Raw genomic sequence first — 16,004 nt, 5'->3', positions numbered from 1 at the left:
TTTTAAGCCATTCATGTCTAGCACGAATTTGGGCGCTTCTTTCGTTGCTCTCACTCGTGGAAACACGCATAACTTTAAAAGTTTCATCCATATTGATCTTGGGAGGAGCACATCTAACTTTCAAAGCATCAATATTACTAGACATTCTATCAACGCACTACAAGGAATATGCTAATACACGACGCTATTTTTTCGTCGCTACATCGTCACGGTTTTTAATTTACGACGATCTCACGACGAAAAACCAAGCGTCGAAAATGGAGCGTCAGAAATGAACTACAGCGACGTTTTGATCAAAATCGTCATAACTTTTACGACGATTCCTGGATCGTCGTAACCTTTACGATGATCCTAAATCGTCGTTGGCAACCTAATGCAATCCTACGCGGCAGTCCTACGTGGCAACATTACGACGAAATCAAAACGTCATGGCTGAAATCAGCCCAACCCATTTCATTTGATCACATGGGCTGGTTTTATTTTTTTGGGCCTTTTCTTATTGGGTTTTTTCTTATTGGGCTTCTTTTGGGGCCTTAGAATATTTACAACCACTTCTAGTATTTTTTTTGAATTTTGGTTTGTGGCCTTTTACTTTCTATTAATTTTGTTTTTTTCCATTTTATATTTGTACTGGTCCCACATGTCATACTGATCTCAAAATTAGCCCCACAGGTCAGAAATTTAAAATTTTGTCAAATAAATATCATAACTTTGTCCCTTGTCAAGTTGCCATTTCATAGGTATTCAAATCACATTCACAATCAATATTTCAAACAGGCTAGGGAGCAAATAAAATTCGTCCAAAGCAACATTAAATTTGTCTATTACAATCTTTACAGTACACCACACCCACATATGCCTATTACTGCCTTCTATTACAATACATATGCTACTCTTTGTTGATACGCGACATAGCTTTACACTTGGCTTTGTACTTCACCTGTGCAAAATATAAGAATAAGATGTGAACTAACACTGCAGGTATTTAAATAACATAATTTATAAAAAAAAGTGTGAACTAACACTGCAGGAATTTAAATAACAGAATTTACAAAGATCTTCACTGCTGTCAAGACCATCTGCTGTTGCTGCTGCCGTGAGAGGAAACAAAAAGTAAGTGAGATCCATCCTTGAGAGGAAGCATTTTACAATAATTTATTCCACTAATTAACAAGAGATGGCTAATAATCAACAAATTTAACATTACTGAATAGCTTGCATTACTATACTAACAGCCAACAACATTTCTAGTGAAAACTGAAATTGGAACATCTCGCAATCCAAAGGCCAGCACCCAGCAACGACAAACAAAGCACAAAGGTCTAAAACTGTATCCCCTAAAACAAATCTGAAACTCAAGTGTGTTAATAATCATTTGCTAGCAGGATACCAAAAAATGCATAATAATTTAGGATGCTAAGCCAGCTGCAGAGACAGAAAAGCAAGTATTTCAAAGTAACATATCACCATGCTACTTGTAAAATAGTTAATTAGTCAGATGTGGGGTCTATGAACTTGCAAAGCTGCAATAGTCGACATTATCAAACTATGATTAGACCATGATCACAAGGATGATCAGAAGGATGCAACCATGCATGCACAAGAGATGCCTCTGGGTACATAGAGAAGAACGCACACATGAGGGATAGAAGTCATCCAAATATAACAACCTCATCTAGATAAACTCGAGGCCGCAGAACGAACAAAGAGTAGACTGGAAAACAACCACTACCCACAACCCAATGTCTTATTTGCACATAACTGCTGGAGATTATTATACTCCCTCCGTTCCAAAATAAGTGTCATAGTTTTGAACTAAAACCAGGTCACTTATTTTAGAACGGAGGGAGTATTAAAGAAATGCACATACTAAACACAATAATCTTATGATGCTAAATATGGAATTCTAATTATTTTTCGGCCCATTCAAACAATATTCAGGGTTAATTGCGATAAAAATGAGAATTCAACTTTTAAAATTCAAAACAAAACTGTTACATCACGTGCCAAAAGAAAAACATCGGCATGCTGAATTGCTAGAAAACTATACATTCACTATGAAAGCTACGCCAAAACCAGGAACTACTTCAGGTGAAGGTGCCAATATCTTCTTTATCATTGTGCTGTGATTACCATGTCAGATGAACAAGTGATTGCACCAATCACTTAATCATTGTTGTATATAAATTCAGGCAGGCTAACTGCACACACCACCCATTAGGTATATAACAAGTCAACAACTATACGAACTACAGAAAGGTAATACTACAGTAACTGATTGTCTGATTGTGACGACTGCTCAAAATATTGATTATTATACTGGGAAGTCTGGCATGCCAAAAAATACTCATCAGTTTTTTAATAAAATAGCTATCGGTGAAAGCTACAACATAAATTGGTCAATCAAAAGTGATGGTCATCCATGACTTTCTGTGCGCACATATGTTTGCTTGCAAGTATGCAAAGGCATACACCACACAGGTCACACACTCAAGGTCAAACAAATTATGCCTAGTAAACAAAAGAACTCTATGCAAGTAGATAAATTAATTTAGTTTAAATACTTCCACAAATCTCTTTTGCACAATGCCTAGGTGCATACATTTAGAAAGATAACTCTGGACATATTAGAGTATAACACATATCTAAATCAATTATGTGAAATTTACTCCAGGTTCTCTTAATATGGTCACAGTAGGAAAGTGATAAGAACCCAGTTAGCTAATAGTATGTCTCATCTGTAATGAGAGGCCCTGTGTTTAATCATCAATGCTGGTAACCCTGTACAATATACATGTTATTGTTCATGGCATTATTCGTTCAGAACCCGCTCTAATTCAAACAACAAATAAGAGATGAACAACTGCCAGAGGCCCCCTAAAATGCCTTAGTCCAAAACCACCCCAAGGAGATAAGCGTCTGAAGATGTACCCTATAGACTACATACAAGTGCTGAGTTCTGAGAGTGTATATATTCACAAGTTGAAATACAAACAAACTGGAATATGTTTGACATGTTTTGCATATGGAGAGCTCTCCAATGAGAATAAGCTCGAAACAACGTCCAAAAAAATGGTATGTTTGGCAAAGGCAGTACCTGCAGATGAATAAAGAGCGTTCTATTATGACTTATGTAATAAAATACAACAATGCAGCATACAATCAGATCCTTTGATTAACCAGATGATGATAAAACCAGTAACCAGCGTAATTAAATACAATAACTACAAAATAAATGATTAACTACTAAACCATTCACTGGATAGGAGGAACCATACATTCCATGACTTCATCTTGGATTTCTGGAAAATGTAACTTAGGTAAGGTAGTGTACATAGGAGGATCTAGTGAGGTGAGGTGGTAAGGTAAAACTAAAAGCGAGAGCAGAGCAAATGTTAGTAAGTAGTAGCACTTTTACCAGGTCTGATAATAATGAATTAATTCACGAGGGAGGGCATCTAGTGGTAAACCGCCTCTAATGCAAAGTGTACACTGGCTTGCAGTGTATTTTGATGGTGGTTGGGATTGTTCAGCTCTCGCAACTATCATCTTGAGGGGATTCTAAAATAAATCCTAGGTTTTCTGCACTTGTCTTTGCGTACATGATACGGCTTTTTTTCCAGGGGAAATAATACTACAGCTAATGTTACAGAGCAACAACAGCAAAACTACCACTACTAGTACATGAGCGAGCAATGTTGCGGCACAAGCAGAGTCGGTCAACACATACATCGCCAATCATATGCAGGAAACAGAGAGTGCAAGACAAAAATCAGAGAGATTGGGAGAACCTGGGCGCCAGGGCTGGCCCTTGGCATCCTCGGGCCAGAGCATGAGCTCGGTGACGCAGGAGCCGTCATCCACGAACAGCCTCCCGTCGCCGACGCTGTAGTCCGCGCGCACCACCACGCCCTACCTACTGCAGCGAGCCCTCAGCGCAGAGCAAAGGAAAGGAAAGGAAAGGACCGGGAGAGAGGGCGGGACCTGGATCCAGGCGCGCTAGAAGCGGATACCGAAGAGCATCTGCGCCATGGAGGAGCCCTCGGAGGAGGGGGCCGTCGTGGATCCCGCCAGCTGTGAGGCGAACAGCTTCAGCGCCGCCAGCGAGTAGTCCATGACGGTCCGGCCGCCGCGGTGGAGACGACTTTGAGGCGCGCGGGTCGAGGAATGGACGTCGCCTCGTCGTCGGGTCGAGGAGGCCCGCCGGCCGCACCATCCCCGTCGACGGGGAGGAGGGCGCCTGAAGGGATCTCGCGGGGATGGGGTTCCCTTCTTGTCCACGCGGCGCGGGGCTCAGATCTCGCACGGCGTGGCACGGAGGCAGCCGGAGGAGGATATGCGGCGTCCGATCGGGGCTGGGGCGGGGGGCGTGGCACGCGCTGCCAGGGAGCGGAGGCTGGACCTCGTTGCCAGGGAAGCCATGGAAGGCCGGATCTCGCCTCCAGGGAGGAGTTTGCAAGGGATCTGGATCGGGTGGGGAGAAGGAGGGTACATACCGATGGCCTCCTCCTGCGCCCCTCTGCTCGCCTATACCCGCGTCATCGCCGTCGTCGCGAGCCGCTCCCCACTCCCGGCGTCGTCGCGGGCCGTCTCCGTCGTCCGGCGAGAGGTGGGAGCCGGGGAATGGGGAAACTGGAGAGGTGGGCGATTGTTTCGGGAGGGAGGGAGGAAAAGGGCGCGGGGGTGGGCGAAAGTTTTGGCCGCTCGTGCGGGGGGGTGTGGGTTTGGCGCGTGGAATTTTGGGAAGTTTCGGGAGGGATTTTTTTTCCTTTTTTGATAAGAATTGGAGGGAAGTTGTTTAGGATTTTTGTAAAAATGTTTGCATATTAAAAACATCGTAATTTTGGAGAAAACATTCGTGAATCAAAAAAGTCCATCATTTTGAGCAGTCTCTTTAATGCAATTAAAAAAATGTTTGATAATTCAAAAAATGAATTATTCGCCAATTCACAAGAAAATACTTGAAAGCAGTTCGTAATATAAAATATTGTTTGGAATTTAAAAAAATGTTTATAAATAGTAAAAAATGTTGTTGATTATAAAAATGTTTCCAAATTTATAAAAATATTTACGAATGATCGAATGTATGCAGTTCAACAGTAATCCTTCTAAGTCTTTCAGACTATATACCTGAGTGAATTTTGAAGGATTAATTGCGAGGGTGGATCGGAATATTATAGGATATTTTAAAAAATGTTTCTTGAAATTCAGAATAATTCTTTGAGTTACCAACTTTTTTGACAACCATGATATGTTTTCAAAAAATATAAACATTGTTTCAACTTGTGAATTGTGAATAAAATTAAAAGAAGAAATATTTTCTTGCATTTGTGAACAAAATTTCAAAATCATGCGATGAGATATGAACATAAGGTGGTCATCGCCATTGTAGATGGTGGTTTTTTTCTCCCGTTGCAACGCACGGGCCCTTTTGCTAGTAGTTTTTATGTAAAATATTATAATCTTAAAATGTGGGCTTTTTTGACAAACCACAAACCAGCCCATTAGCAAGCATGGAGGATAAAATACCAGCCCAATATAAAAGTAAGATGAAAAAAATAGCCCAACAGAAAAGTGGTATAAAAAACACTTCAATATATGGATGAGGTGGGATAGAATGGACCCACGAGTGACATCAACATAGTTAGAACATGTTATGACATTTTTATAATCATCATAAAAGTTATGACGATCTCATCTTATGCGGTTAGGACGTTTTTGACTCACATCATCGTAATTTATATGTAGATTTGATCCCCTCAAACGGTTTACGACAATCTCGGATGAAATCGTCATAGATTTATGACAAATTCCTCAACGACATCTTAAAAAACGTCATGTATGAGCATATTTCTTGTAGTGACGCTCGTAGCCAAATCGTCAATTTTGAGTAGTTTTTCCTCTACGGACGCATTGAATTTTTTTTGTGAGTTGATAAAATCTTTGATATTACTCTCTAGATTAGAGGGTAATCTATTTTAATTTCCATGAGTATTGTTGTAGGAGTTGCCAAAGTTATTAGAGGAGTTACTAGGAAAAGGCCTAGGAACATAGTTTCCTCTAAAAGCATTGTTGTTGCCAAAATTATTCCTACCAACAAAATTAACGTCCAAGCTAGCGTTGCTACTCTCAATCAAGGAAGACAAGGGCATATCATTAGGATCGAAAGGAGCACTTATACTAGCAACCAAATTCATTAACTCATCCATCTTAGCACTCAACGAGTTAATTTCTTCTATAGCGTGTACTTTCTTACTAGTAGGTGACCTTTCAGTGTACCACTTAGAGTAGTTCGTCATGATATTGTCTAGGAGTTTCGTGGCTTCTCCTAACGTGATTTCCATGAACGTTCCACCTGAGGCGGAGTCCAAGATATTTCTCTAAGCGAAATTCAAGCCAGCGTAGAAGATTTGTATAATCATCCAAAGACTCAAGCCATGAGGGGGACAATTTCTAATCATCAATTTCATTCTCTCCCAATATTGTGCAACATGTTCATGATCAAGTTGCTTAAAGTTCATGATATCATTACGGAGAGAGATAATCTTAGCTGGCGGAAAATACTTGGATATATAAGCATCTTTTCACTTATCCCAAGAATCGATACTATTTTTGGGCAAAGACGAAAAACAAGTTTTTGCTCGATCTCGCAACGAGAAAGGAAAATGCTTCAATTTAATCACATAATTATCCACATCTTTCTTATTTTGCATATCGCAAAGTTCTATGAAGGTATTAAGATAGGATGCAGCATCTTCACTAGGAAGGCCGGAAAATTGCTCTTTCATAACAAGATTCACCAAAGCGGCATTGATTTCGTATGACTCCGCACTAGTGGCAGGAGATATCGGAGTACTAATAAAATCATTATTATTAGTATTCAAGAAGTCACAAATTTTGTGTTTTCAGTCATGGTGACTTCGGCAAGCAAGCAAGCACACAAGCGAACAAAAAGCATGCGAGAAAATGGGCGAACGAAACGGAAACAAAAAATGCAAACGATAAAGGCAAATTGGTGAAGTGGGGGAGAGGAAAACGAGAGGCAAGTGGTAAACAAAGTAAATGCAAGAGATGAGTTTGCGACACTTACTTGGATAAATTCTTGACTTGATCCTCCCCGGCAACGGCGCCAGAAATTCTTCTGCTGCGGCGACAGAGATCTTCTGTCGTCTCTTGAGCTTGCGTTGGTTTTTTCCTTGAATAGGAAAGGGCGATGCAGCACAGGAGCAGTAAGTATTTCCCTCAGTTTGAGAACCAAGGTATCAATCCAGTAGGAGAATCTCGTCAAGTCCAGAGTACCTGCACAAACACAAAAGAGCTTGCACCCAACACTATAAAGGGATTGTCAATCCCTTAAAGATTGTTTGCAAAGTGAAATCTGAAGGCGGAAAGTGCAACGCAGAAAAAGAGTAAGGCTGACAATATGGTGTGGAGTAGACCTGGGGGCCATAGTGTTCACTCGCGGCTTCTCTCAAAATAGCAAATATTACGGTGGGTGAACAAATTACTGTCGAGCAATTGATAGAACCGCGCAAAGTCATGACGATATCTAAGGCAATGATCATACATATAGGCATCACGTCCGAGACAAGTAGACCGATACTTTCTGCATCTACTACTATTACTCCACACATCGACCGCTATCCAGCATGCATCTAGTGTATTGAGTTCATGACGAACAGAGTAACGCCTTAAGGAAGATGACATGATGTAGAGGGATAAAATCAAACCAATGATGAAAACCCCATCTTTTTACCCTTGATGGCAACAACACGATGCGTGCCTCGCTATCCCTTCTGTCACTGGGTGAGGTCACCACACGGTATGAACCCAAAACCAAGTACTTCTCCCATAGCAAGAATCATAGATCTAGTTGGCCAAACAAAACCCACAACTCGAAGAGAATTACAAGGATATGAAATCATGCATAAGAGAGATCGGAAGAAACTCAAATAAGATTCATAGATAATCTAATCATAAATCCACAATTCATCGGATCTCGACAAACACACCGCAAAAGAAGACTACATCGGATAGATCTCCATGAAGATCATGGAGAACTTTGTATTGAAGATCCAAGAGAGAGAAGAAGCCATCTAGCTACTAGCTATGGACCCGTAGGTCTATGGTGAACTACTCACGCATCATCGGAGAGGTCATGGTGTTGATGAAGAAGCCCTCCGTATCCGAATCCCCCCTCCGGCAGGGCACCAGAACGTGCCCTAGATGGGATCTTGAGGAGACAGAAACTTGCGGCAGTGGAAAAGTACTTTCGATGATCTCCTAATTTTTCTGGGATTTTAGGGAATTTATAGGCAAAAGACCTAGGGCAGAGGTGGCCCAAGGAACCCACAAGCCTGGGAGGCGCCCCCAGCCGCGGCTAGGGGGCTTGTGGGGTCCCTGCTGGCCCCCTGCCCTGATTCTCAGGCTTCCCGATCTTCTTCTGTTTCGGTGAAAATCTTTTTGGCAGTTTCGTTCCGTTTGGACTCCGTTTAAAATCCTCCTCTGAAAGGGGTCAAAAACATGGAAAAAACAGGAACTGGCACTTGGCACTGACTTAATAAGTTAGTCTCAAAAAGATATAAAAGGCATACAAAACATCCAAAGTTTGACAAGATAATAGCATGAAACCATCAAAAATTATAGATACGTTGGAGACGTATCATTCGGCAACCGGCAGGAGCCAGAGGGTTGTCTTTAAACTAACGTTTGTGTTTGCAGATGCGTTTACTATATTGCTAGGTTGGAGCTTTAGTAGTAATAGCATAGATAGCACGACAACCTCAATGGTGACACGATGATGGAGATCATGGTGTGGTGCCGGTGACGATGAAGATCATGCCGGTGCTTTGGTGATGGAGATCAAGAAGCACAAGATCATGGCCATATCATGTCACTTATTAATTGCATGTGATGTTAAGCCTTTTTACGCACCTTATCTTGCTTAGAACGACGGTAGCATTATAAGGTGATCCCTCACTAAAATTTCAAGATAAAATTGTGTTCTCCTTGACTGTGCACCGTTGCAACAATTCGTCGTTTCGACACACCACGTGATGATCGGGTGTGATAGACTCAACGTTCACATAAAACGGGTGCAAAATAGTTGCACACACGGAACACTCGGGTTAAACTTGACGAGCCTAGCATGTGCAGACATGGCCTCGGAACACAAGAGACCGAAAGTTCGAGCATGAATCATATAGTTGATATGATTAGCATAGAGATTCTTACCACTGAAACTGTACTCCACTCACGTGATGATCGGACTTGAGATAGTGGATTTGGATCATGCGCCACACAAATGATTAGAGGGATGTATACTTTGAGTGGGAGTTCTTAAGTAATATGATTAATTGAACTAATTATCATGAACATAGTCGAAAGGTCTTTACGAATTACGTTGTAGCATGCGTTGTAGATCTTCTGTTTCTATATGTTCCTAGAGAAAATTTAGTTGAAAGATGATAGTAGCAACTTTGCGTACTGAGTCCGTAAACTGTGTATTGTCCTCATTGCTACACAGAAGGCTTATGTCCTTAATGCACCACGCAATGTGCTGCACCTCGAGCGTCGTCTGTGGATGTTGCGAACATCTGACATACACATTTTTGATGACTACGTGATAGTTCAGTGCATAATACTTAACGGCTTAGAAGCAAGGCACCGAAGACGTATTGAACGTCACGGAACACAAGAGATGTTCTAAGAGATGAAATTTGGATTTCATGCTCGTGCCCTTGTTGAGAGGTATGAGACCTCCGACAAGATTCTTTGTCTACAAAGTAAAAGGAGAAAAGCTCAATCGTTGAGCATGTGCTCAGATTTTCTAAGTGCAACAGTCGCTTGAATCAAAGTGGGAGTTAATCTTCGAGATAAGATAGTGATGGTTCTCCAAAGTCACAGCCACCAAGCTGCTAGAGCTTCGTGATAAACTATAACATATCAAGGATAGATATGACGACCCTTGAACGATTCGTAATGTTTAACACTGCGAGAGTAGAAATCAAGTAGGAGCATCAATTGTTGTGTTGGGGAACGTCGCATGGGAAACAAAAAATTTCCTACGCGCACGAAGACCTATCATGGTGATGTTCATCTACGAGAGGATATTTGGATCTACGTACCCTTGTAGATCGCGCAGCAGGAAGCGTTAAGAAACGCGGTTGATGTAGTGGAACGTCCTCACGTCCCTTGATCCTCCCCGCGAATGGTCCCACAAACGGTCCCACGATCCGCTCCGATCTAGTGCCGAACGGACGGCACCTCCGCGTTTAGCACACGTACAACTCGATGATGATCTCCACCTTCTAGATCCAGCAAGAGGGGCGGAGAGGTAGAAGAGTTCTCTGGCAGCGTGACGGCACGCCGGTGGTGGTGATGATCTACTCCGACAGGGCTTTGCCTAAGCTCCATAGAAATACGATCTTGAGGAAAAACTGTGTGGTATAGGGTCGAGCAGCACGTGGAAAAGTTGTCTCAAAAACCCTCAATACCTCTAGTATATATAGGAGGGAGGGAGGGGAGGAGGCGGCCTCAAACCCTCAAGGTTTGGCCGATGTTGGAGGTGGAGGAGTCCTACTTCAATCCTACTTGGAGTAGGATTCCACCTTCCCACTTGGAAACTCTTTCCACCTTGTGTTTTTTTCCTTCTCAAACCTTATGGGCCTTAGTGGGAACTTATTCCAGCCCACTAGGGGCTGTTTTATCTCTTCCCATAGCCTATGAGACCCCTTGGGGCGTGACACCCCTCCCGACGGTCCCCGGCACCCCTCGCGGCACTCCCGGTACACTACCGATGAGCCCGAAACTTTTCCGGTGACCAAACGACACAAACAATATGCTACGTTCATAGCTTTGGGTCTTGTCCATCACATGATTCTACTAATGATGTGATCCCGTTATCAAGTGACAACACTTGCCTATGGTCAGGAAACCTTGACCATCTTTGATCAACGAACTAGTCAACTAGAGGCTCACTAGGGACAGTGTGTTGTCTATGTATCCACACATGTATTTGAGTTTCCAATCAATACAATTCTAGCATGGATAATAAACGATTATTATGAGCAAGGAAATATCATAATAACTAATTTATTGTTGCCTCTAGGGCATATTTCCAATAGTCTCCCACTTGCACTAGAATCAATAATCTAGTTCACATCACCATGCGATTTTAACGAATCCAACACCCATATAGTTCTCAGGTATGATCACGTCTTGCTCGTGAGAGAGGTTTTAGTCAACGGTTCTGAAACTTCCAGATCCGTGTGTTCTTTACAAATCTTTATGTAATCTTATAGATGCTGCTACTATGTGCTATTCGGAAATACTCCAAATATCTATTCTACTATACGAATCTGTTTTACTACTCATAGTTATTCGGATTAATGTCAAAGCTTGCATCAACGTAACCCTTTACAACGAACTCTTTAACCACCTCCATAATCGAGAAAAAATCCTTAGTCCATTAGTCACTAAGGATAACTTTGACCGCTGTTCAGTGATTCAATCCTGGATCACTCTCTGTACCTCTTAATAGATTTGTAGCAAGGCACATATCAGGTGCGGTACGCAGCATGGCATACTGTAGAGTCTACGGCTAAGGCATAGGGGACAACCTTCGTCCTTTCTCTTTCTTCTGCCGTGGTCGGGCTTTTGAGTCTTACTCATATTCACACCTTACAATACAACCAAGAACTCCTCCTTTGCTGATCTATTTTGAACTCCTTCAAAAACTTGTCAAGGCATGCATTTCATTTGAAAGTTCTATTAAGAGTATTGATCTATCTCTATAGATCTTGATGCTCAATGTTCAAATAGCTCTATCCAGGTCTTCCTTTGAAAAATTCATTTCAAACAACCTTTTATGATTCACAGAAATTCTACATTAATTCTGATCAACAATATGTCAACCACATATACTTATCAGATATTCTATAGTGCTCCCACTCATTTCTTTGGAAATACAAGTTTCTCATAAACCTTGTACAAACCCAAAAGCTTTGATCATGTCATCAAAGCGTATATTCCAACTCCGAGATGCTTGCACCTGTCCATAAAAAGGATCGCTGGAGCTTGCATACTTGTTAGTATCCTTAGGATCGACAAAACCTTCTGATTGTATGACATAAAATCTTTCCTCAAGGAAACCGTCGAGGAAACAATGTTTTGTCTTCCTATGTGCAATATTTCACAAATAATGTAGCAACTACTAACATGATTCCAACAGACTTTTAGCATCGCTACGAGTGAGAAAGTCACATCATAGTCAACTCTTTGATCTTGTCAAAAACATCTTTGCGACAAGTCGAGCTCTTCTTAATAGTGAATAGTCTCCATCATCGTCTGTCTTCCTTTTAAAGATCCATCTTTACTCAATAGTCCTATGACCATCAAGTAGTTCTTCCAAAGTCTACACTTTGTTTTCATACATGGATCCTCTCTCGGTTTCATGGCCTCCAGCCATTTGTTGGAATCCAGGCCCACCATCGCTTCTCCATAGCTCGTAGGTTCATTGTTGTTCAACAACATGACTTCCAAGATAGGGTTACAGTACCACTCTGTAGTAGTACGCGACCTTGTCGACCTGCGAGGTTTGTAGTAACTTGATCCGAAGCTCAATGATCACCACCATCAGCTTCCACTTCAATTGGTGTAGGAGCCACAGGAACATCTTCCTGCACCCTGCTACACACTGGTTGAAGCGACGGTTCACTAACCTCATCAAGTTCCACCACCCCCCACTCAATTCTTTCAAGAGAAACCTTTCCTCGAGAAAGGACCCGTTTCTAGAAACAAACATTTTGTTTCCGTATCTGAGATAGCAGATGTATCCAACTATTTTGGATATCCTATGAAGATGCATTTATCCGCTTTGGATTCGAGCTTATCAGACTAAAACTTTTTTCACATAAGCATCGCAGCCCCAAACTTTCAATAAACGACAACTTAGGTTTCTCCAAACCATAGTCTATATTGTGTCATCTCAACGGAAATACGCGGTGCCCTATTTAAAGTGAATGTGGTTGTCTCTAATGCATAACCCATAAACGATAGTGGTAATTCGATAAGAGACATCATAGAATGCACCATATCAAAAAGGGTGTGGCTACGACGTTCATACACATCATCACACTATGGTGTTCCAGGTGGCATGAACTGCGAAACAATTTTCACTTTGTCTTAACTGCGTACCAAAAACTCGTAACTCAGATATTCATCTCTATGATCATATCGTAGGCAGTTTATCCTCTTGTCACGACGATCTTCACTCCAAAATTACTTTGAACTTTTCAATATTTCAGACTTGTGATTCATCAAGTAAATACTCCTGTATCTACTCAAACCATCAGTGAAGTAAGAAAATAACGATATCCACTCCGTGCCTCAGCACTTATTGGACTGCGCACATCAAAAATGTATTACTCCCAACAAGTTACTCTCTTTTTTCATGTGGCATGATTTGCATGTCTCAAGTGATTGAAAATCAAGTGAATCCAAACGATCCCTCCGCATGGAGTTTCTTCATGCGTTTTACACCAACATGACTCAAGTGGCAGTGACACAAGTAAGTGGTACTATCATTATTACTTTGTATCTTTTGGCACCAAAATTATGAACATGTGTAACACTACGATCGAGATTCAGTAAACCATTGAGGGTAGTTATTCAAGAAAATAGAATAACTATTATTCTCTTTAAATGAATAATCGTATTGCAATAAACACGATCCAATCATGTTCATGTGCAACGCAAACACCAAATAACAATTATTTAGGTTTTACCACCAATCCCGATGATAGAGGGAGCGTGCGATGTTTGATCACATCAGCCTTGGAAACACTTCCAACACATATCGTCACCTCGCCTTTAGCTAGTATCCGTTTATACCGTAGCTTTCATTTCAAGTTACTAATCACTTAGCAACCGAACCGGTATCAAATACCCTCGTTCTACTAGGAGTACCAGTAAAGCACACATCAATATCATGTATATAAAATCCACTTTGCCGACTTTGCCAGCCTTCTTATCTACCAAGTATCTAGGGTAGCTCCGCCTTAGTGACCGTTCCCCTCATAACAGAAGCACTTAGTCTCGGGTTTGGGTTTAATCTTGGGTTTCTTCATTATTGCAGCAACTGGTTTGTCGTTCCATGAAGTATCCCTTCTAGCCCTTGCCCTTCTTGAAACTAGTGGTTTTACTAACCATCAACAATTGATGCTCCTTGTTGATTTCTACTTTCACAGTGTCAAACATTAAGAATCACTCAAGGATCATCATATCTATCCTTGATATGTTAAAGTTCATCACAAAGCTCTAGCAGCTTAGTAGGAGTGACTTTGGAGAACCATCACTATCTTATCTGGAAGATTAACTCCCACTTGATTCAAGCGATTGTTGTACTCAGACAATCTGAGAACATGCTCAATGATTTGAGCTTTTCTCCTTTACTTTGTAGACAAAGAATCTTGTCGGAGGTCTCATACCTCTCAAAAAGAGCACGAGCATGAAATCTCAATTTCATTTCTTAGAACATCTCTTATGTTCCGCGACATTTTCAAAATGTCTTTGGCGCCTTGCTTCTAAGCCATCAAGTATTATGCACTGAATTATCACGTAATCATCAAATACGTGTATGTCGGATGTTCGAAACATCCATAGACGACACTCGAGGTGCAGCACACCGAGTGGTGCATTAAGGACATAAACCTTCTGCGCAGCAATGAGGACAATCCTCAGCTTTACGGACTCAATCCGCAAAGTTGCTACTATCAACTTTCAACTAAATTTTCTCTAGGAACATATAAAATAGTAGAGCTATAGCGCAAGCTACATCGTAATTCGCAAAGACCATTAGACTATGTTCATGATAATTAGTTCAATTAATCATATTACTTAAGGAATCCCACTCAAAAAGTACATCTCTCTATTCATTTGAGTGGCACATGATCCAAATCCACTATCTCAAGTCCAATCATCACGTGAGTCGAGAATAGTTTCAGTGGTAAGCATCTCTATGCTAATCATATCAACTATACGATTCATGCTCAACTTTTTGGTCTCTTGTGTTTCGAGGCCATGTTTGCACATGCTAGGCTCATCAACTTTAACCCAAGTGTTCCGCGTGTGCAACTGTTTTGCGCCCTTTGTATGTGAACGTTGAGTGTATCACACCTGATCATCACGTGGTGTCTCGAAATGACGAACTGTCGCAACGGTGCAAAGTCGGGGAGAACACAATTTTGTCTTGAAATTTTAGTGAGAGATCACCTCATAATGCTACCGTCGTTCTAAGCAAAATAAGGTGCATAAAAGGATTAACATCACATGCAATTCATAAGTGGCATGATATGGCCATCATCATGTGCTTCTTGATCTCCATCACCAAAGCACCGACACGATCTTCTTGTCACCGGCGCCACACCATGATCTCCATCATCATGATCTCCATCAACGTGTCGCCATAGGGGTTGTCGTGCTACTCATGATATTACTACTAAAGCTACGTCCTAGCAATATAGTAAACGCATCTGCAACCACAAACGTTAGTTTAAAGACAACCCTATGGCTCTTGCCGTTTGTTGTACCATCGACGCGCAAGTCGATATTAACTATTACAACATGATCATCTCATACATCCAATATATCACATCACGTCATTGGCCATATAATATCACAAGCATACCCTGCAAAAACAAGTTAGACGTGTTCTAATTGTTGTTGCATGTTTTGCGTGGCTGCTATGGGTATCTAGTAGATCGCATCTTACTTACGCAAAAAACCACAATGGAGAGGTGCAAATTGCTATTTAACCTCTCCAAGGACCGCCTCGGTCAAAACCAATTCTACTAAAGTTGAAGAAATCGACACCTGCCAGTCATCTTTATGCAACTAGGTTGCATGTCAATCGATGAAACCAGTCTTTCGTAAGCGTACGAATAATGTCCGTCCGGGCCGCTTCAATCCAACAATACCGCTGAATCGAGAAAAGATTAAGGAGG

At 41.4% G+C, this 16,004-nt stretch overlaps 1 pseudogene; it reads right to left on the bottom strand.

Annotated features, from left to right (window-relative positions):
* Window positions 1-3,255: 3,255 nt before the first annotated feature.
* LOC123441439 lies at window positions 3,256-4,116 on the bottom strand (annotated as a pseudogene).
* Between the last annotated feature and the right edge of the window lie 11,888 nt (window positions 4,117-16,004).

This window comes from Hordeum vulgare, chromosome 3H (genome assembly GCF_904849725.1).
Source record: "Hordeum vulgare subsp. vulgare chromosome 3H, MorexV3_pseudomolecules_assembly, whole genome shotgun sequence".
Taxonomy (NCBI): domain Eukaryota; kingdom Viridiplantae; phylum Streptophyta; class Magnoliopsida; order Poales; family Poaceae; genus Hordeum; species Hordeum vulgare.
Note: the sequence above shows the minus strand (reverse complement) of the source record. Positions and strands in the feature narration are given on the sequence as shown.